Here is a 23,264-nt window from a genome sequence, read left to right on the forward strand (position 1 = left end):
ATAATCCAGTTCTCCACGAATAGATGTAGACCTTCAATGTAATCCCAAACAACATCTGGAAGAATTATTTTAGAAGTTGACAAGTAATTCTAAAACATATATTGATCTGCAAAAGGTCAAGAACAGCCAAGGTACTCTTGAAGAAGAGCCAAGCAGGAAGGGTTCCACAATGAGATAAGACTTATTATAAAGCTATAATAATTTAGACAGCTTAGTGCTTGTGGAATCAAAGAATCTAAAAACACAGTCTAAAAGACACACACACGGCTGGGGACGGTGGCTCATGCCTGTAATCCCAGCACTTTGGGAGGCCAAGGCAGGCGGATCACGAGGTCAGGAGATGGGGACCACCCTGGCTAACACAGTAAAACTCCATCTCTACTGAAAATACAAAAAAACAGCAGGGCGTGGTGGTGGGTGCCGTAGCCCCAGCTATTCAGGAGGCTGAGGCAGGAGAATGGCGTGAACCCGGGAGGCGGAGCTTGCAGTGAGCCAAGATCATGCCACTGCACTCCAGCCTGGGCGGCAGAGAGAGACTCCGTCCCAAAAAAAAAACACACACGTATATGGACAAGTGATTTACAACAAAAGTGGCGCTGCAGAGAAGTAGGGAAAAAGATGCTCTTTTCAATAAATGGTGTTGGGATAACTAGATGTCCACATATTAAAATAAAATTGATATAATCCCTTCCTTATACTATACACCAAAATCAATTCCAAGTGAATTATAAAGATAAAATGCAAAATTATTAAACATTTAGAAAATAACAGAGAAATTACTTCACAGCCTCAGGGTAGGAGAAGACAAAAAAAAGGAGGAACTATGAAGGAAAAGACTGATAAACTGGACTAGATTAAACTTAACTTCTGTTTATCCAAAAAACACTTTTGAGGCTGGCCACAGTGGCTCACACTTGTAATCCCAACACTTTGGAAGCAAAGGCGGGAGGACTGGTTGAGCTCAGGAGTTTGAGACTAGCCTGGGCAACATAGGAAGACCCTGTCTCTCAAAAAAAAAAAAATTAAAAATTAGCCAACAGGGTGATACACCTGTATTCCCAGCTACTCAGGAGGCTGAGGGAGGAGGATTGCTTGAGCCCAAGAGTTGGAGGCTGCCGCGAGCTATGACTGCACAACTGCACTCTAGCCTGGGAAACAAAGCAAGATCCTATCTCAAAAAAACAAACAAAAAAAACTACTGAGAGTCAAAAACTACTGAGAGTCAGTGAAACCACATGCCACAAAGTAGGAGATAGTGGCAAGATATATAAACCAACAAAGGACTTGGATTCTGAATATAAGCTACAAATTAATGAATTTAAAAAAAAACCAGAAGACGTAATAGAAAAATACAGGCACTTGGCAAAACAGTAAATGCAAATGGCCAGCAAATTTATTTTAAAAAGTGCAACCTCGGCTGGGCACGGTGGCTCACACCTGTAATCCCAGCCCTTTGGGAGGCCGAGGCGGGCGGATCACCTAAGGACAGGAATTCGAGACCAACCTGACCAACATAGAGAAACCTCATCTCTACTAAAAATACAAAATTAGCCGGGTGTGATGGTGCATGCCTGTAATCCCAGCTACTCGGGAGGCTGAGGCAGGAGAATCGCTTGAACCCAGGAGGCAAAGGTTGCGGTGAGCCGAGGTTGCGCCAGTGCACTCCAGCCTGGGCAACAAAAGCAAAACTCTGTCTCAAAAAAAAAAAAAGTGCAACCTCATTATAATCAGAAAAAGGCTATTTAAAACCATAAGGCGGTACACTATAGAAACCACCAAAAGGGGTGCAGAAGGGAGACAGGTTATAAGAGCAAAGAAGAGGAAACAGTGCTGAAGTAACCAGAGAAAATGGTCAATGACTGGAGCCTAACCTTTTAGTGACAAGTAACAGAAGAATCATTTATTTACTAACATTTCCTGAAAAGCTACTACAGGCCAAGCACTCTTAAAAGTACATTTAATGGTCATCGCAGAATATAACTGACTATAAGTTATAACTTTAACTCTCCTTGACCAATTTTGTTTTTTTTTTTTTTGAGACAGGGTCTCCCTCTGTCACCCAGGTTGGAGTGCAGTGGTGTGATCATGGCTCACTGTAGACTTGACCTCCCGGGCACAAGCAGTCCTTCCACCTCATCCTCCTGAATAGCTGGGACTATAGGCATGTACCACCACACCTGGCTAATTATTATTATTATATTCTTTGGGAGAGACAAGATCTCACCATGTTCACCAGGCTAGTCTCAAACTCCTGGGCTCAAGTGATCCTCCCACCCTGGCCTCCCAAAGTGCTGGGGTTACAGGCGTGAGCCAACATGCCAGGCCAACAAATTGTTTCAAGAAGAAATTGTTCCAGGTCGATTTTCCCACCATCTCATTTCTATTATTTTTGCTTTCATTGAGCTGCACAGTTGAGTGAAAGATCACAGTAGGAAATTCACGTGGAAACATCCTTCTCATTGTTTTTAGATTACATTATTTTAATTTTGTTTATCCCTACTTTTCTTTATCTTGTTAACTTTTATATACTTAAATACCCTTTACAACAAAGACTATACAATAAAGTCATTTTAGTCTTTCTAATTGACTCCCTTCAGACATTAGATCTTTCCTGAAACTCTTTACAGGGCTTTCATATATCTATATTCCTCAACTATCAACACGCTGAAAACCCAGAGAATGGACAGGAGACTCTTTTTTATTCCTTACATTATTTACTGACCACCTATAATGATATTATGATCAAGCTGTGGGGGACTCAAAGATACCTAACAGATAATACAGAATCCTCATCTCTGAGCTCACAACATTCTGTCTGCCAAGTTATGCGTCTAATTCTGCATAAGACATAACAGATTTAAGCGACATCACCAACTTCATCCTTGTGGATTGTCTAATTTTTATTTACCCTTTTCTTAGGAGAAAAGGGCAAAAGGCAAAAGAATGTATTGAATTTAGGCAATAATTCAACACCAGGAATAAAAATCAATTTACACAATACAGCTTCATTAGTTACCCCAAGACTTGGCAATCACCCTGACCCTGTTATTATATGCTAGCCAATTTTTCAGCACCAAAACAAAACCACCAGGGAGCTTGTGCCTTAAGCACCAACATGTACACACACTCTCCTGATATTTGCCAAAAGCCACAAGTCCAGGAGCCATACAAACTGCTATTTCAATGTAAAATTGTTCATTCAAATTCCAAACCAAGATTTAAAATAATTAATCAGTATCAGCATAAAACATTCAAAATCCCTAACAAACGCAGTTGTGAGATCTTTCCAAGATTTTGAAAATCCTAAAAAACATATTTAGATTCCTGAAGCAAGGGCAATCTCCTTAGCAAATCTAAGTGATCAAGAAGACAACATATACATACCTCAAATTAAGACTAATTTTTGCCTCCTATGACTTGCATTTCTTTCAAAACACCCTAAAGCAGTGGTTCACAAACGTTAGCATGCATCAAAGCACCAAGACGGCAAGTTTAAAAAGCTTGCGAGGCCAGGCATGGTGGCTCATGCCTGTAACCCCAACACTTCAGAAGGCCAAGGTGGGAGAACTGCTTGAGCCCAGGAGTTCAAGACCAGCCCTGGCAACATGGTAAATCCCTGTCTCTATAAAGTATGCAAAAATTAGCTAGGCGTAGTGGCATGCGCCTGTAGTCCCAGCTACTCAGGAGGATCACCTGAGGCTGGGAGGTCGAAGCCGCAGTGAGCTGCGATCACGCACTCCAGCAAGACCCGGTCTCAAAGAAAAACAAAAAAATTAAAAATGAAACAATAGGCCAGGCACAGTGGCTCATGCCCGTAATCTCAGCACTTTGGGAGGCAGAGGTGGGCTGATCACCTGAGGTCAGGAGTTTGAGAACAGCCTGGCCAACATGGTGAAACCCCGTCTCTACTAAAAATAAAAAATTAGCCAGGTGTGGTGGTGTGCGCCTGTAATCATAGCTACTCAAGAGGCTGAGGCAGGAGAACTGCTTGAACCCGAGAGGCAGAGGTTGCAGTGAGCCGAGACTGCGCCACTGCCCTCCAGCCTGGGCAACAGAGTGAGACTTCATTTCGGGAAAAAAAAAAAAAAAAAATACAAAAATTAGCTGGGCGTGGTGGCATACCCCCGTAGTCCCAGTTACTTGGGAGGCAGAGGCAGGAGAATTGCTTGAACCCTAGAGGTAGAGGTTGCAGTGAGCCGAGATCGCGCTACTGCACTCCAGCCTGCGCCACAGAGCAAGACTCCGTCTCAAAAACAAAACAAAATAAAAAAGCTTGCTGAACACCACCCTCAGTGTTTGATTCAAGAGGCCAGAGGTGGGGCCTCAGCACTTGCATTTCTAGCAAGTTTCTAGATGATAGTGATGCTACAATTCCGTCACTACTCTGAAAACCACTGAAAGCCCCTGGAGCTTACTGGAATGTGTGCGTGAACTGTGTGAATGAGTTACCCCCTCACACTATAGCAAGACTATGGCGGAATTCACTGAGAGGCAAACTGCAAAATCTCAGGGAGAGATTCTGTACCCAAATGTTGACTTCCATTACCTGAGTAAATGTATTTTTGAACTGTCACTTTCAAAATGTTTTATCTGAACAGCAGCACAGCAGCAAAAGACTCTGAACAAGGTCAAGGATGAGTGGCACAGTGCATAATTCACACTTCAATATTAGGAAGATGTTTGTTCTTTTAAATAGTTTAGGGGCATAATGTTAAACCTTTGTAAAGCATCCAATTAATCCAGTTGATTAGCAAAAGATACATTAGAGCTTCTGGACCAGTAATCAAAACTTCCATCATTTTGTGTCACCTCAAACAATTTTCCATGTCTTCAGAACTTAGGATGAGTCCCAATCAATTCCTACAAGATTGATTTCTAGCAAAAAGGTTCCAAAATTATGAAAGAGCAGAGCAATATTTTTTTCCTGGCCCAAGTCTAATAGTAGTAATTTTAAATACAGTAGACAGAGGTGAAAAAGATAACCCCAAGTTCTTCCCTGGTATCAAGCCCTATGTGAGTCTGAGCTCAGGTGATCCGCTGGCCTCTGCCTCCCAAAGTGCTGGAATTACAGGCATGCACCACCGCGCCTGGCCCCTATGTGATTTTTAAGTGAGGTTCTTTACCAGGGCAAACAAAACAGTAGACACCTGGCTGATGCAAGTAACAGTTCTCCAATAATCAATACACCCAGGTTCTTTCATTTACTCACTCAATAAATATTACTGTGTAAGACACTGGTGATTCAATAATGTATAAAACAAAGTTTATACCCTCATGGAGCTTACATTCTCACAAGACAACACACATTTCACTACAAAATATGTAACACATAAAACTGTTAAGCTCTTTCATTGGACCAGCAAAGACAAACATATAGTGTTTTGGTCAAGAGAGACATAGACACAACAAGCACCTACAGTTCACAGCAGAATCCAAACCCAAAATGCAGCAATTTTAATAAGAACATGAGGGCAAAAAAGAGACCCTAGGCACAGATAACCCACAAACATGACCTTTTTTTTTTTTTTTTTGAGACAGAGTCTCACTATGTCGCCCAGGCTGGAGTGCAACGGTGCAATCTCAGCTCATTGCAGCCTCGACCTCCCAGACTCAAGTGATCCTCCCACCTCAGCTTCCCAAGTAGCTGGGACTACAGGCACACGCCACCATATACATCTAATTTTTGCATCTCTTGTAGAGACCAAGTTTTGCCATGTTGCCCAGGCTGGTCACAAACTCCTGGGCTCAAGCGATCTGTCCACCTCGGCTTCCCAAAGTGGTGGGATTACAGGTGTGACCTACCGCACCCCACCCAAAGGTATGATTTTTGTCATTTATCTGTTTCTGAAAAAAATGAATTTATAGTAAAGAAAACGCATATCAGCAAGATTTAGGTAGGATTTCAATTAAGTAAAATTTAATTAAAGATTGTAGGAAATACTTTCATGTTCTTAAAAACATGTAAACTTTGTAGTGATGCTACTAGTGTTTTTCTGAGGCTTCCAACTGCTAAGGGGGAGGACAGTGCCACTAAGGCAAAAACAACTATTTCCTGCTTTTGTCTATAAACCATTTCATTAGAGTATTTATGCGAATCAGGCTATAATTAACAGCATTTACTAAAATGTTTTTAAAAACTTAAGATTTGCAGCAACCCTGCATCAAGCAAGCCTATCAGTGCCAATTATTCAACAGCATGTGCTCACTTTGTGTCTCTGTACTACATTTTGGTAATTCTCAAATATTTCAAACTTTCTCATTATTATTACATCTGTTGTGGTGATCTGTGAACAGTGATCTCTATTTTTAGAGGCAGGGTCTCACTATGTTGCCCAGGCCAATCTTGAACTCCTGGCCTCAAGCAATCCTCCCAAAACAATGGATTACAGGTGTGAACCACTGCACCTGGCCTATGATCAGTGGTCTTGGATGTTACTACTGTAGTTGTTTTGGGGGGACCATGACCTGTACCCACATGAGATACACATTTACTCTATAAACATGTGCATTCTCACTATTCCACTTACTGGGCCCCTGTCTCTTCTGCTCTCCTCCCTCTCCTGTGGCCTGCTATTCCCTGAGATACAAGAATACTGCAATTAGAACAATTACTAATTCTATAATGGGCCGAGGTGGGAGGATCATCTGAGGTCGGGAGTTCAAGACCAACCTGACCAACACGGAGAAACCCCGTCTCTACTAAAAACACAAAATTAGCCTGGCGTGGTGGTACATGCCTGTAATCCCAGCTACTCAGGAGGCTGAGTCAGGAGAATCGCTTGAACTGGGAGGCAAAGGCTGTGGTGAGCTGAGATCTTGCCATTGCACTCCATCCTGGGCAACAAGAGTGAAACTCTGGTCTCAAAAAAAAAAAAAAAAGGACGGGCACATGGCTCACTCCTAATAATCCCAGCACTTTGGGAGGCCGAGGCAGGTGGATCACAAGAAAAGGAGATCAAGACCATCCTGGCCAACATGATGATGAAACCCCGTCCCAACTAAAAACACAAAAAATTAGCCAGGCGTGGTGGCACTTGCCTGTAGTCCTAGCTACTCCAGAGGCTGAGGCAGGCGAATCGCTTGAACCTGGGAGGCAGAGGTTGCAGTGAGCCAAGATCGCACCACTGCACTCCAGCCTGGCGACAGAGCAAGACTCCGTCTCAAAAAAAAAAAAGAAAAGAAAACTCTATAATGGCCTCAAAGTGTTCAAGTGAAACGAAGAGTCCCACCTATCTCACTTTAAATCAAAAGCTAGAAATGATTAAGCTTAGTGAGAAAAAATGTCAAAAACCAAGATAGGGCCGGGCACAGTGGTGATGCCTGTAATCCTAGCACTTTGGGAGGACAAGGCGGGTGGATTGCCTGAGCTCAGGAGTTTGAGAACGGCCTGGGGAACATGGCAAAACCCCGTCTCTACTAAAAAAACAAACAAAAAAAAGTAGCCAGCCATGGTGGTGCATGCCTGTAGTCCCAGCTACTCAGGAGGCAGAGGTTGCAGCGAGCCAAGACTGCACCACTGCACTCCAGCCTGGGGGACAGAGCGAGACTCTGTCTCAAAATAAATAAATAAAATAAAATAAAATAAACAAGATAGGCCAAAAGCGAGGCCTCTTGTGCCAAACAGCCAAGTTGTGAATGCAAAGGAAAAGTTATTGAAGAAAATTAAAAGTGCTACTTCAGTGAACACACAAATGATACGAAAGTAAAACAGCCTTAGCCGGGTGCAGTGGCTCACACCTGTAATCCCAGCTACTCAGTAGGGCCGAGACCCGAGAATCACTTCAACCCGTGAGGCGGAGGCTGCAGTCAGCCAAGATCGCGCCACTGCACTGCACTCCAGTCTGGATGACAGGGTGAGACTGTGTCTCTTTAAAAAAAAAAAAAAAAAGAAAGGAAAAGAAAACAGCCTTATTGTTGATACGGAGAAAGTTTTAGTGGTCCACATAGATCAAGCCAGCCATAACATTCCCTTGACCCAAGGCCTAATTCAGAGAAAGCTCCTCCTCTTCAATTCTGTAAATTGATGTGAGAAAGCTACAGAAAAGCTGGAAGCTAGCAGAGGTTGGTTCATGAGGTTGAAGGAAAAAAGCCATCTCCATAGCATAAAAGTGCAAGATAAAGCAGCAAGTGCTGGTAGAGAAGCTGCAGCAAGTTATCGAGAACATCTAGCTAGCTAAGATCACTGATAAAGGTGGCTACCCTGAACAACACATTTTAAATGAAGAAACCACCTTCTATTGGAAGATGCCATCTAGGACTTTCATAGCCAGAGAGATGAAGCCAATGCCTGGCTTTAAAGCTTCAAAGGACGGGCTGACTCTTGTTAGGGGCTAAGGTAGCTGGTGATTTCAAGTTGAAGCCAATGCTCGTTTCCCATTCTGAAAATCCCAGGGTCCTTAAGAACGATGCTAATTCTACTCTGCCTGTGCTCTACAAATGGAATAACAAAGCCTGGATGACAGCATATCTGTTTACAGCATGTTTTACTGAATATTTTAAGCCCACTGTTGAGATCTACTGCTCAGAAAAAGATTCCTATCAAAATATTACTGTTCATTGGCCAAGTACCTGTTGCCCAAGAGCTCTGAGAGAGATGTACAAGGAGATGAATGAGGTTTTCATGCTTGTTAACACCACATCCATTCTACAGCCCATAGATTAAGAAGTCATTTTGACTTTTAAGTCTTAAAGAAATATATTTCATAAGGGTATAGCTGCCATAGATAGTGATTCCTCTGATAGATCTGGATTAAGTACACTGAAAACATGCTGGAAAGGATTCACCATTCTAGATGCCATTAACATTCATGATACATCAGAGGAGGTGAAAATAGCATTATGAACAGGAGTTTGGAAGAACTTGCTTCCAACCGTCATGGATAACTCTGAGGGATTCACGACTTCAGTAGAGAAAGTAAATGCAGATATGGTAGAAATAGCAAGAGAAGTAGAATTAGAAGTGGAACCTGAAGATGTGACTGAATTGCTGCAATCTCATGATAAAACTTGAACAGATAAGGAGTTCCTTCTTAGGGATGAGCAAAGAAAGTGGTTTCCTGAAATGGAATCTACCCCTGGTGAAGATGCTGTGAACATTGTTGAAACGACACCAAAGGATCTGGAATATTGCATACACTTATTGATAAAGCAATGGCAGTGTTTAGGACTGTTGAGTCCAATTTTGAAAGAAGTTCTACTGTGGATAAAATGCTTTCAAATAGCATCACATACTCCGGAGAAATCTTTAATGAAAGAAAGAGCCAACTGATGTGGCAAACCTAATTGTTGTCTTATTTTAAGAAACTGCCAGACATCTCAGCCTTCAGCAACCACCACCCTGATTTGTCAACAGCCATCACCATTGAGGGAAGACCATCCACCAGCAAAAAGATTATGACTTGCTGAAGGCTCAGATGATCAATAGTATTTAACTAGGTCATGTACATTAGCTGGGCACGGTGACTCACACCTGTAATCCCAGCACTTTGGGAGGCCAAGGTGGGAGGATCACTTAAGCCCAGGAGTTCAAGACCAACTTGTGCAACAAAGGGAGACCCCATCTCTACGAAAAATGTAAAAATTAGCTGGGAGTAGTGGTATGCACGTATAGTGCCAGCTACTCAGGAGGCTGAGGTGGGAGGATCACTTGAGCCCAGGAGGACCAGGTTGCAGTGAGCTATGATTGCACCACTGCACTCCAGCCTGGGTGACAGAACAAGACCTTGTCTCAAAAAAAAGAAATGTCCATTGCTTTTTTAGACATGTTACCGCACACTTACTACAGTATAGTGTAAACATAACTTTTATATGCACTGGGAAACCAATTTGTGTGACTCATTTTATCGCAGTGGTCTTAGAAACAGACCAAGATATGCCTATACTACAGGAACTAAATTTCTCAGATGTTTTTCACTAGCAAAAAAGAAAAATTCACTTCAAATATGATACAAATAGTATAACTTCTAATGTTACTGAAATTTAAAACAAGAATTGATCTAGGTCTAAATCTACATCAGTTTAGAATGCCTAAACTGAAAATGTTAAATTTCAAAACTGAAATTTTATATTAACACTTTGAAATGCATCTTTTGTAACTCAAGATAATTTTAATTATTTTCTAAAAATTAAGACATCATAAAATACAAAGGGAAAAAGGTTTCCATAACCTTTAGAGATGTGAACTAAGATCCTACCTCTCTAACTCAAATCAACATTCAGGAAAGGACAGTTTTCAAAATTATTTTTTACATTCTAGAATATAAATAATTTCATCTACAGGACCTAATCATTTTTTTTTTAAGGAGGCTGGCTTTAAAACAACAGGATTTTCAGGCCGGGCGCAGTGGCTCACGCCTGTAATCCCAGCACTTTGGGAGGCCAAGGTGGGCGGATCATGAGGTCAGGAGATCCAGACCACCCTGGCTAACACGGCGAAACCCCGTCTCTACTAAAAAATACAAAAAATTAGCCGGGCGTGCTGGCGGGCGCCTGTAGTCGCAGCTACTTGGGAGGCTGAAGCAGGAGAATGGCATGAACCCGGGCAGTGGAGCTTGCAGTGAGTCGAGATCGAGCCACTGCACTCCAGCCTGGGCCACAGGGTGAGACTCCGTCTCAAAAAAAAAAAGATTTTCTTAGACAATTTCTCCAACTCCCTAGAAAGAACAGTTATCTGACTAGCTGGAGAATATGATTTCGAGGACTGAAGGAGTAAGTTATGTAATTTCCATCAAGAAGCATGGTGCTTTTCAGAAAACATTTTAGTATAAAACGTTTTAATGATCCTCACTGCCTCCTCACAATTTCACTGCTGGATTCATGGAACTTCACTCCTAATCTAACATTATTCACTTTCAATGGGCTTCCAGCCTCAAATAATAAGGCTTTTTAAGTCCCATCTCCTCTCAGAGTTTGCCCCAGTATTCTTTGCCCCAAACCGTAAACATGGAGTTTTGATTTCCATGTCTTTATTTAACCAATGACTTGCTTCTTGATGCATCACCACTGAATGATGTATGGGTCCTTCTAATCAGCGTCTACACTGAAGTCTTAGGTGATTGTCGGCTCCCTTATAAAGGAAACATGTGTTTTAAATAATCTGTGCCTGTGTTCATTATTAAACTAGATTATTTGATAGTGACCTGAAATTCTTTAAAGGAAAACGTTGTAATATTGATCTTGATGTTTCTGCAGTTTAATAAACAAGAAGGTTCAAAGTGATGGTAGGTTCAGCCTGTTTTTCCCCTCCAAGGATAACCACAAATACAAAACACAAAGATACTGGGACACAAACATCCTTAAAATGTTCCTTGTTTGAATATCATAGGGCTTTTCCAATTAACTGGCTAGTATAACTGGATGAAAATATTATCTATACTGTACCCCAACAAAAATACGTTGAATGCTAGTTTACTTTTATGTGTCTTTTAACTAGTTCATCCGTGTGCTTGCATCCCACTGTTCGTAAGTTTTCAAATATGGGACGGAGCTCTCAACTCTCGAAGACATCATTTTCATTACCCGTTTCCCAAATAAAATATTAAGGGTGAGGCTCTGGTATTTCATTTCAAATAGTACTGGTCTGTTTTTTCCAGCCATGAAAACGTTTACATTCTAAGTAAAAATCCTAGCGATGGTTAAGTCTAAAATACAAATCCCCAAACTCTTGCACTGCCTTCAGCTTTCAGCTTGAATGTATAACCAGTTCCCATAATTACTACAATATTACTATTATCTTAGTCTCATTGCCAAAAACCCAGCTGCAGGCTAACTATGCAAGAATGAGACACTGTTGAAATGACTCGGGAAAAAAAAAAAAAAGAAAGAAACTTTACCCTCACTGAATTTAGGTACAAAATCCTGCAATCAAATAAAACCAATTCACACACACACACACAAACACCTTCTTCTAAGAAACAACAGGATGCCGCTACACAAGGAACCCAGAGAGAAATACGGCAAACAGTTGCGCCTAAGCCACCGCGGCAGAGTCGGGGGCTGGGGGCGGAGAAGAGGAGGAAAGTTGGGAAGCACAACGACTCCAGTGAGGACTCCAGTGAGGGCTCCAGGGCTCCCGCCAAGAAACCCACGGGGCTCTATCAAACTTGAGGGTTTGCGTTCGGGGACACGGCGGGCTTGGGGCTCGGGCACCGGCAGGACGCTCGGAGCCCACCCTTGGCTGCCCGCGAGGCCGCGCCCGGGGACGGAGGTCGGGCCGTCGCGAGCCTCCCTCTCGCGTCCGGCCGAACCCTGCCGGCGTCCCCGCGATTTCCCTCTTCCTCCTCCTGCCTCTCCCCTTTTGTTTTTCAGGCATTGGGTCCGCTCCCGCGGAGGACGGCCCGTCCTCCCCGCGCCTCTGTCCGCCCTGCGCGCCCCCAGAGCCCCGGCCTCCTCGTCTTCCTCAGGCCCCTTGGCTTCTCCGCGCGCCCGGCCTTTTCGAAAGCCGCTCCTCCAGCCATCCTCCTCACGTCTCCCGGACTCCCCACGTCCCCCAGCCTGTCTTCCCCGAAACCCTTGGCCTCCCCGCGCGCCCCCAGAACCCCCGACTTCCTCGAGCTCCCGACCTCCCCACGTTCCTCAGCCTCCCAATCTTCCCCAAGCCTCCCGACCACCCAGAGCCCCGAACCACCGCCTCCCAGGGCGCCCCCTGACCTCCCGAAGCCCCGGAGCCTCTCGGCCTCCGCGGGGGCCCCCAACCTCCTCACCGCCACCGGCCTCCCCTCCTCCCAGAACCGGGGCCGGGGCGCGGGAGGGGCCGGTCTCCGCCGCATCCGCCCCGGGACTGGCTGGGCGGCCCCGCTCTGCCCCTCCGCCCTCAGGGCCGCGGCCCAGCCCACGACCGCTGCACAGGAGCCCGCCCAGCCCCCGGCCCGCGCCCCGCGCCCCGAGCCCCGCACTCACTGGGACCGCGGCTCGGCGCCGTGAAGCGAAGGCAGACGACGACGGGGCGGCGCTGGGCGACGGCAGCCGCGCTCCCTCCCACGCCTCACGCCGCGGGCTCACAGCGGTCCGGGACCGGCGGCGGCGGCGGCGGCGGCGGCGGCGCGGGCTCGCGCCCTCGGGGCCGTGCTGCGTCTGCGCGGGCCCGCGCGCGTGCGCGGCAGCCCGCTGAGGCGCGCGCCCTCTCTCGGCAGCGCACGCCCGACCCGGTCTCAGTCCGGAGTTTCCGCCTCTCGGGGGGACTGGGCATGCGCGCCGCCCCCGCGCATGCCCAGCGCGCCGCTAGGCTCCGTTCCCGTAATTTGCCCTGTGGTGGCCAGGCCGGGGTTTCGGGGTGGCCCGAGGCTGCGCGCGGGCGTGGCGGCAGGACGGGAAAAGCCCTGGTCTCGGGGGTGGCCGGGGTCGCCCCGCCGAGCGGACATTCTGGCGTCGCACCTGCCGCGCTCTCCGCCAGCGGGATTAGATGGACTTCGGGAAAGCCCTCCCCATCTCCTTCCCCGCCCCCAAATGCCGAAGGGGTCCCCTCTGGAGAACCTCCCTCCTGAGCGGCCCTGCGGCCCCGCCCCCAGAGTTGGACGCCCGCTGTCGGGCACCCGCTGCGGGCCCCGGGCCTTGCAGTGCACTCTCCAGGCACCACACCGACCCTAACTAGCGGTTCCTGGGCACTTTTTGCAGATAAGGAAACTGAGGCTCAGAGACTCTTTTCCTGGCATTATAGCTAAGTTGGGCTGGGCCATGATTTGATTTTGGAAGATGAAAAATCGTGAAAGGGACTTAGAAGTCCACTGGAGGTAGACAAATTACCTAAATGAACGCCAGCAGGGAACGAGCCCCGCAGTCCTTCCCGAGGGCTACAGACCTGAGACGGGCTCCAGGAAAAGGAGGGAAGGCTAGCCCCGACACGGACCCGGGCTTCCGCGGTGTGAGCCAGTTTCAGCGAGGAGCTAGTTGGTTATGACTGGAACGTGCCGTAGGTGGGGTGGGGGAAATAGCAAAAGGCGAGGTTGGAGGGATTGAAAAATGAAGACGGCTGCGCGGGGCTTGCTTAGGTGCCTGGAGTTTATTCTTTAGGCAACAGGGAGCCTTTGGAGGGCTTTAAGCAGGAAGTGATAACTGATTTGTGTTATTTAAAAAAAAAAAAGTCACTCTGGCAACCTTGTGGTCGGAAATGAAACCAGAAGAACCCTCAAGGCTGCAACTTTCATTTTTATGGTGTCATTTTGATGCTAACCACAAGCCAGGAGGCAGGACAGACAGGCACCGAGGCCTTTTGAAAGGTGAACACCCTGAAGCCCAGAGAGGTGATACACGTCATTGCATTAGGAGCTATAAATCAAGTAAAAATCAAGTAAAATAAAAAGCTTTTGCTTATCAAGATTTTACCATATTTAAATGTTTGGGTTGTATTGTTCTTTAATGAGATGTATTAAGGTTGATGTTTTTCTGGGTTTTGTTACTTTTTACTACACATGAAATTGTGAGGAATTGCCTCTGCATGCCAGCCTCAGGCCTTTGTGCGTGCTATTTGCTCTGCCTGGAACTTCTTGCTCCTCACTTCGTTCAAGACCCTGCTTATATATCACCTCATTGATACCAGCCGACCACTCTATATAATAGGAACCACAACCACCCACTGCCCTGCCATCCTCACACACAGTCTGCACTTAGTCTGCTCTGTTGTTCTCCAAAGCACCTATTGTTCACCATAGCCCAACACTGTGTTCTTGTTTATTTCTTGATTGTCTGCTCTCTCCACTAGAATCTTAGATTCATTAGAGCACGGGCTTTGTTTTGTTCACTAATAGGTCCTGGCACACAGTAAGTAATTGTCAAGTGAATGAACGAATCTTTGGGTGATATGAAGTGAGAGCTTATTATTAAAAGGATAAGAAGAGCATAGGAATTAAAAGAGGAGAGTGGAGGCACAAAGGGACTGCATTAAGCATAACTTTGGGGGAAGGGGTTGCACTTAGCATAGTAGACTAAAAATGGCCATCAATTCTTTGACACTTTTCCCAAGAAGAGGTGGAATTTATTCATCCCTTGAATGTGGATGGATCTTGTAACTTGCTTTGACCAATGGGATGTGTCACAGGTGACACTGTACAAATTGCAAGCCTAGGCCTCAAGAGGCCATGCTGCTTTCATTTTCCCCCTCTTAAACCCAAGCTAGCCTCACGAGGAGGCCGTGTGGAAGAGAACTGAGGCACCCTGGCCAACAAGCTGCCACCTCCAGACATGGGAGTGAGCTGTGCTAGACCACCCAGCCCCTGTGAAGCATTCAGCCCACTGCAGCTACATAAGACCTGGAGAGACTGATGGAAGAACTGCCCAGCTGAGCCCTGCCCAAATTGCCAAACCACAGAATTGTGAGCCAATAAAATACATGTGGTTTTAAGCCTTTAGGTTTTAGGGTAGTGTGTTACACCATGTTGTTTCCTGGACTCTGCCACGATACATTTGAAATTGACGTTCTTGAAGGGCAGCTTTGGTTATTATTATGCTTAGTAAAAGAAGAAAATCAGAAAAGGGCGGGAAGAAGTGATGCAAAGGAGAAGGGCAAACAGAGATACAAACGGGAAAAGGGACAAACCTAGGAAACAGTGGCTTGTCTTACCTCTTGGGCACACTTTGTGGTGCCTAAGAACTCAGGCTTAGGAGTAAGATGAACATTGGCACAGACCCAGGCTTAAGTTTAACCATTCACCAATAAACCTGTGAAGGTTGTATAATGTCTCTGAGCCTCAATTTCTCATCTGTGAAATGGAGGCTCCAAAGGATGTACATTAAAATTAGGTTGTAGAGAGGCCGGGTGCGGTGGCTCACACCTGTAATCCCAGCACTGTGGGAGGCCAAGGCGGGTGGATCATGAGGTCAGGAGATCGAGACCATCCTGGCTAACACAGTGAAACCCCGTCTCTACTAAAAATACAAAAAAATTAGCCGGGCGTGGTGGCGGGCACCTGTAGTCCCGGCTACTCAGGAGGCTGAGGCAGGAGAATGGCGTGAACTCGGGAGGCGGAGCTTGCAGTGGGTGGAGATGATGCCACTGCACTCCAGCCTGGGTGACAGAGCAAGACTCCATCTCAAAAAAAAAATTAGGTTGTAGAGGAAACAAACCATTCTCATAAAACAGCAGGGTGCTTAGCATACATAAGTGTTATTGATTGACTATAGCATTGCTTTATGGATTACTAATAATTTGCATGATGATGGAGGGGGTATTCAAAGGACCACCAGAGCACAGAGTCAAGGAAGGCTGAATTCTCTCAGTCTCTGTGGGTCAGAACCTGTATACACTGTGTCTAGACCTCATAGCAACCCTGTGATGTAGACACTATTATTGGCACCTCCATTTTATAAATTTGAAAACTACTGCTCAGACGACTGGGCACAGTGGCTCACGCCTATAATCCCAGCACTTTGGGAGGCCGAGGCGGGCGGATCACTTGAGGTCAGGAGTTTGATACTAGCCTGGCCAACCACAGTGAAACCCTGTGTCTACTAAAAATACAAAAATTAGCCGGGTATGCTGGCACGTGCCTGTAATCCCAGCTACTTGGGGGGCTGAGGCAGGAGAATTGCTTGAACCCAGGAGGCAGAGGTTACAGTGAGCTGAGGTTGGGCCATCGCACTCCAGCCTGGGCGAAGAAGCAAGACTCCATCTCAAAAAAAAAAAAAAAAAAGGAAAAGAAAGCTACTGCTCAGAAAAAAAAAAAGAAGAAGAAGCAATGAGTCAGATAGCAGGGCTAGAATTCAAGGCTGCATCTGTCCAACTGCAAAGCCTGTGCTCCTTCCTCTCCCCAGCGCAGTCTCTGATACACTCATATCCCACACAAAAAAAACAAAACAGAGAACACAATTTGGCTTCTCCCCTTCCTGCACTGCGCCAGATGGGCTGAGCGCTGACCTTGCGTGGGAAGCTTTCAGGAAGAGCTTCCTGTGTGTTGGCAGAGCAGCTGCACTGAGCCTGGGAGCAGTTCCCCCTTGAAAAGCCCCCCACCTCCCTGGTCGGCTAACGGCTCCCTCCCAGGAGGGGCTCACTCACGCTGGAGAAGCAGAAACACACATTAAGGCCAGGGGTGGATGCACAGTCATGGGGGCGTAGAAGCTGATATCACTGAAGAGACACTGAAGCCCAGGTTCCTGCCCACATCACAGCTGACCACCCTGCAGATCTGTCTGGAGAAGCTGGGATGAGAGAAAGTGAGACCCAGGGGACAGGTGCCTGGGATACTTTTCAATCCAGTGAGATGTGCTTCTGGGAGCTATGGGCCTCTTACATTGCCAGGGCGTGCTGGACCTCAAGAATCTGGAGAGTGGCGGAATGGAGAAAGGGTCTGACAGACCTGGCCCCCAATCCCAGCTCCCTCACGTGACAACCCCATGGCCCCAAGTAGGCTGCTCAACCTCCCGGAGTCTCAGCTTCCTCCTCTGTAAAGTGGAAGAGCAGAAGGCAGGGGCAGGGGATGCCCCTAGGGAAGACATCCAGAAGGAAAGCAGGGGTAGAGGAGGGGGCTGAAGACAGATTCCCACCTCCAAATTCTGTCCCGTATAAAGTCAAATGGGCCCTTGCCCTCTGCCGAGGCCACAGTCACCACTTACAGCTTGCTCAGGAGTGAGCAAAACAAATCCGTGGTCACTATTCAGGAACATTCTGGGCTCACAGGATAATTAGGCTATGCAGGTTTTTGTTTTCGTTTTTGTTTTGAGACTGAGTCTCATTCTATTGCCCAGGCTGGTATGCAGTGGCACAATCTCAGCTCACTGCAATCTCTGCCTCCTGGGTTCAAGTGATTCTCATGCCTCAGCCTCTCAACTAGGTGGGATTACAGGTGCCCGCCACCATGCCCGGCTAATTTTTGTATTTTTAGTAGAGACAGGGTTTCACTGTGTTGGCCAGGCTGGTCTTGAACTCCTGACCTCAAATAATCCTCCCACCTCAGCCTCCCAAAGTGCTGGGATTACAGGCGTGAGCCACCACGCCTGGCCTCTATGCAGGTTTTACTACAAGTTGAAATTTCACCTTCCATAGACACGTAATGTAGGAATGCAGAGATAGAGGGAAGAAGGGTCCCGCAGTGGGTGCCCATCTCCTGTGGGGACGTGAGAACAACTCTTCCTAGGTTGGGGAGCATCCCAGCCCCTCCTGCTTACATAGATCTCCCCCACTTTACCCCACCAGGGTGTTCCAGGGCTCTGTGGCACAAGAGGCACTAACAGGACCTCTTCTAGGTCTTACCCATACTCAGTGTCCACAAGTTCCCCCAAGTGGAAGTGAGCAAGCCCTGTCTGGAGGCTGAGCTGCCTAGAGCAGGACCTCACCGTGGGGGTCTGTCCCAGGGATACTGCTCCCTGATCTGGGCCCCAAGCCCGCTCCCACCCCCACAACCCCTCCTTCAAAATACTGTGTGTGAAGGAAAATCCTCCTCTCTGCAAGGCTCAGCAGGTCCAGGCCAGGAACAATCCCCCACCCTCCTGACCTGAGATACCCCTTTGTTCTGGACCTGGTAGCAAAGGCTCCAATCACAGTTCATCCAGAGCTAACGAGTGCTCTGTACCTGCTACTGTCCCTACAACAGCCTTTAGAGGGAAAAAATCTTCACATTTTCTGGGGAATTCTGCCCCAAATCATTCATTATCTCCTTTACTTTTCACGACTGCCTTAGATAAGTATTACTAAGCATGTTTTACAGATGGATAAATTGAGTCCAGAAGGTGATGGCTATCCAGCTCCAGTCTACCCAGCAAGTAAGGGGCAGAGTCGGGATTCAAACCCAGCTTGTCTGGCTCTGAAACGGTGCTCACAGCACCACAGCACCTGCTGGAACAGGCTTGTGTCTTCGTGCCTGCCCTGAGGGCTACTAGGAAGAGAGTCTAGGTGAGGCCCCCACGGCTTCTCCCTGCCATAAATTCTTCACTTTATAAAGACCATGCAGTTGCAGGGATGCCATCAAACCGATTCCAGTCATGGAACTGATAAAATTCCCTTTCTTTTTCTTTTTTTTTTTTTTTTTTTGAGACCGTCTCACTCTGTTGCCCAGGCTGGAGTGCAGGGGCGCAATTTTGGCCCATTGCAACCTCTGCCTCCCGGGTTCAAGTGGTTCTCATGCCTCCTCAGCCTCCCAAGTAGCTGGGATTACCGGCATGCATGACCATGCCCAGCTAATTATTGTACTATTTTAGTAGAGATGGGGTCTCACCATGTTGTCCAGGCTGGTCTCTAACTCCTGACGTTAGGTGACCCGCCCGCCTCTGCCTCCCAAAGTGCTAGGATTACAGGTGTGAGCCACCATGCCCAGCCTAAAATTTCCTTTCTTGATCTTTTTTATTGTTTTGGTTAGTATTAACTCCTCATTAAAGAAATGTCCTCTTTGCAAATCTTGCAAATTGTGTTGGAATTGTGTTCAACAGAAGGCTTCCATTGTTTCCAGTTTGTAAAATTTAAACAGACTGCCACTTAGAAGAGTTCCCATTTCATTCTTCTTCTCAGCTTTGTTTTTTGTTTGTTTGTTTGTTTGTTTTTACTGAGCTCCATTTTTGTATTTTTGGGGTTGTTTGTTTGTTTGTTCTGGAGATGGGATCTCGCTCTGTCATCCAGGCTGGAGTGCAGTGGCACAATCTCAGCTCACTGCAACCTCTGCCTCCCGGGCTCAAGTGATCCTCCCACCTCAGCCTCCCGAGTAGCTGGGGCTACAGGTGTGTGTTTGTATCTTTTGTAGAGACGGGGTTTTGCCATGTTGTCCAGGCTAGTCTCGAACTCTTGAGCGCAAGCCATCGTCTCGCCTCGGCCTCTCCAAGTGGTGGGATTACAGGTGTGAGCCACCAGACCCCACCTAACTTGTACTAATTCTCAATGATCTAAAGCAATGCTTCTCAAACTGTCTGTAGTATGGAGCAGTTTTTTCTTTTCATGTTGTGTGGACTCATACTTTTGTAAAATGTAATTAAAAATTAGAAACGAAGAATTAAAAAAGTAAAGACAGGCCAGGTGCAGTGGCTCATGCCTGAATCCCAGCACTTTGGGAGGCCAAGGTGGGTGTATCACCTGAGGTCAGGCGTTCGAGACCAGCCTGGACAACATGGCGAAATCCCGTCTCTACCAAAAATACAAAAATTAGCTGGGCGTGGTGGCATGCACCTGTAGTCCCAGCTACTCAGGAGGCTGAGGCAGGAGAATCACTTGAACCGGGAAGGCAGAGGTTGCAGTGAGCCAGGATCACGCTACTGCACTCCAGCCTGGGCGACAGAGAAAGACCCTGTCTCAGATAAATAAATAAATAAATAGGAAAGACATACAAAACACAAGCCTAATTTTTTTTTTTTTTTTTTGAGACAGGGTCTTGCTCTGTTTCCTAGGCTGCAATGCAGTGGTGTGATCCTGGCTCACTGCAGCCTTGACCTCCTGGGCTCAAGCAATCCTCTTGCCCTGGCCTCCTGATTAGCTGGGACACTGGCATGTGACACCACACTCAGCCAATTTTTTTTCTGTTTTTTGTAGAGATGGAATCTTGCTCTGTTGCCCAGGCTAGTCTCAAACTCCTGGGCTCAAGTGATGCTCCCACTTCGGCCTCCCAGAGTGCTGGGATTTCAGGCATGAGCCAATTTTTGTTATTAGATTCAAAACAACTCTGTCAAATTGCTTTGAAAGTTTCTAAAACTCTTAATCTCTGTACTTCTCCCGCTGTGAGTTGATAACAGTGTGCAGAGCAGCTGTAGTTCCATGCAACAAACTGTGGGCAGCATTAATTCAAAAGATTAACAAGGCCGGGGGCTGTGGCTCATGCCTGGAATCCCAGCACTTTGGGAGGCCAAGGCAGGCAGATCACCTGAAGTTGGGAGTTCGAGACCAGCCTGACCAACATGGAGAAACCCCATCTCTACTAAAAATACAAAATTAGCCAGACGGGCATGGTGGCACATGCCTGTAATTCCAGCTATTTGGGAGGCTGAGTCAGGAGAATCATTTGAATCCGGAGGCGGAGGTTGTAGTGAGCCGAGATCGCACCATTGCACTCCAGCCTGGGCAACAAGAGGGAAACTCCATCCCAAAAAATAATAAAAAATAAATAAATGAAAGATAAACAAAAGAAGACTTGGGCCAGGTGCAGTGGCTCACACCTATATAATCTCCAGCACTTTGGGAGGTCGAGGAGGGTGGATCGATTGAGCTCAGGAGTTCCAGACCAGTCTGGGCAACATGGCAAAACCCTGTCTCTACAAAAAATACAAAAATTAGCATGACATAGTGGCACATGCCTGTAGTCTCAGATACTCGCGGGGCTGAGGTGGGAGGATCGCTTGAGCCCAGGAGGTTGAGGCTGCAGTGAGCAAAGATTGCACCACCACACTCCAGCCTGGACAACAAAGTGAGGCCCTATCTCAAGAAAAAAGTTAAAAACATAAAAAATAGCCGGGCGCGGTGGCTCACGCCTGTAATCCCAGCACTTTGGGAGGCCGAGGTGGGCGGATCACAAGGTCAGGAGATCGAGACCATCCTGGCTAACACGGTGAAACCCAGTCTCTACTAAAAATACAAAAAATTAGCCAGGCGTGGTGGCGGGCGCCTGCAGTCCCAGCCACTCGGGAGGCTGAGGCAGGAGAATGGCGTGAACCTGGGAGGCGGAGCTTGCAGTGAGCCAAGGTTGCGCCACTGAACTCCAGCCTGGGTGACAGAGCGAGACTCTGTCACAAAAAAAAAAATAAAATAAACCATAAAAAATAAAAAAGACTTGATTCTGTTCAAAATGTACATATTTGAATATGCTTTCACCAAAATAGTATATATAAGGGCAATGTGAACAATAAAAAATTAATATTTTCATATACGTTTACAAAACAACTGTTTGTTTCTATGGCTGTATTTCTATTCCAAATCTTCTATTAAATGAAAAGTTAAGTACAAACTATAATTAATTAATATCAAATATATTAATTTTATATCAAAAATATTAATTTTATATCAAATTTAAATATAGTTGAAATTTTTAAATTTAATGTCAAAATTATAATTAAATCTTGCTTAAATTTTAACAAAATTATTTGCATTCTCTTATTTAATATTTTTCTAGTCAGCAATATCAAGAATTGGTGTCATTCTTCACGTTACTTCTACCTGTATATAATATACACAACTTTTGCATGTACAAAATCTGTATACCTGCATATAATATACACAACTTTTGCATATACAGTATGCAAATCCAAAGACAATCATTGAATGTTTCAAAATATCCTTCAACTGCCATGTGCAACGTGAATATCATGCTAAATGAGATAATGGTGATGGTTGCATAACTCTAAATATACTACAAATCATTGAATCATACATTTTTACAAAAAAAAAAAAGGGAACTGACTCACTCTTGGAACTTCAGAGTCAGAGTCAGGCTGACCGAGGCATATCTGTTGAGGACTTTCACTCCATCTCTCAGCCTTACATTCAAGTCTCACATAGCTCTCCCCTTGTGATGACAAAATGCCCCCATCCACACAGTTTCCATCCTGTCCCTCCCATGTAGAAAAGCCTGCGCCTTTTCCAGCAACTGAAGCCAAAGTCTCCTTGGCTTTGATTGGCCGGGCTCGGGTTGTACACCTGGCCTGAAACTGGAGGTAGAGTCAACCCAAAACACAGGGACATGAAGTGGAAGGGGGCTTGTTGTCAGTAGAAAGAGAAGGGATACTGGAGATCCTCTCCTCGCCTCATTATTCTGGTAATAGAACCCCGCTCTTCCCTCAGGAACACGCCTCACCTACATTTCATGGGCTCCGTAGGGTGGCTAAGGGTGGGCCCAACTTGAGATGTTGGCAAGGATGGTACACAGCTTCCTGGGCCATTGACTTTCTCCCAGAAATGCCACTCTGGAGTCTCAGAGAGAAAAGGCAACCAGAATGGAGGCATTTACATGAGACAGTGCTCCCAAGCTCCCACATGAGCACTGGCATGGCTCCTGCAGAGCTGGCCCGGATGCCTGGCTGCTGTCCCTCAGTTCTAGGACTGTGCTGTGTCCTCCCCTTTCTGGTTATCTTGAAATTGGCCAGAGTTGACCTGTATTGCTAACAAATGACCCTGACTGATAGAGACACCTACCCATAGAGTTGCTGAAGATCATTGACTGAGGTAAATATTGTACAACAGTTAAAATGAAAAAAAAAAAATAAAAAATGATCATTGGCAAGATATATGAAGTTATGGGCCCCCCAACTAATAATAGATATTATTATTGTTGTTTCTCTCCCAAGTGTCTTGAGAACATTATTTTTTCTTTTTCATAGACCTTTTCAGAAAAGTTTTAGATTTACGCAAAAATCAAGATAATGGTACAGAG

General features: G+C 46.1%; 1 protein-coding gene across 22 annotated transcripts in view; it reads right to left on the reverse strand.

The window, feature by feature from the left end:
- The window catches only part of PTK2 (protein tyrosine kinase 2), a 341,630-nt gene extending 328,562 nt beyond the window's left edge, over nt 1-13,068 (reverse strand). For 19 of the 22 annotated variants that reach the window (XM_054518897.2, XM_063726842.1, XM_054518900.2 and 16 more), the window contains exon 1: nt 12,898-13,068. The gene's annotated coding sequence lies outside the window, so the exon portion shown is untranslated. Of the gene's footprint in view, nt 1-12,648; nt 12,756-12,897 lie in introns of those variants that run through there. The other 3 variants (XM_063726829.1, XM_063726830.1, XM_063726845.1) reach the window with 3 other exon arrangements.
- Between the last annotated feature and the right edge of the window lie 10,196 nt (nt 13,069-23,264).

This window comes from Pongo abelii, chromosome 7, assembly GCF_028885655.2.
Source record: "Pongo abelii isolate AG06213 chromosome 7, NHGRI_mPonAbe1-v2.0_pri, whole genome shotgun sequence".
Classification (NCBI taxonomy): Eukaryota; Metazoa; Chordata; class Mammalia; order Primates; family Hominidae; genus Pongo; species Pongo abelii.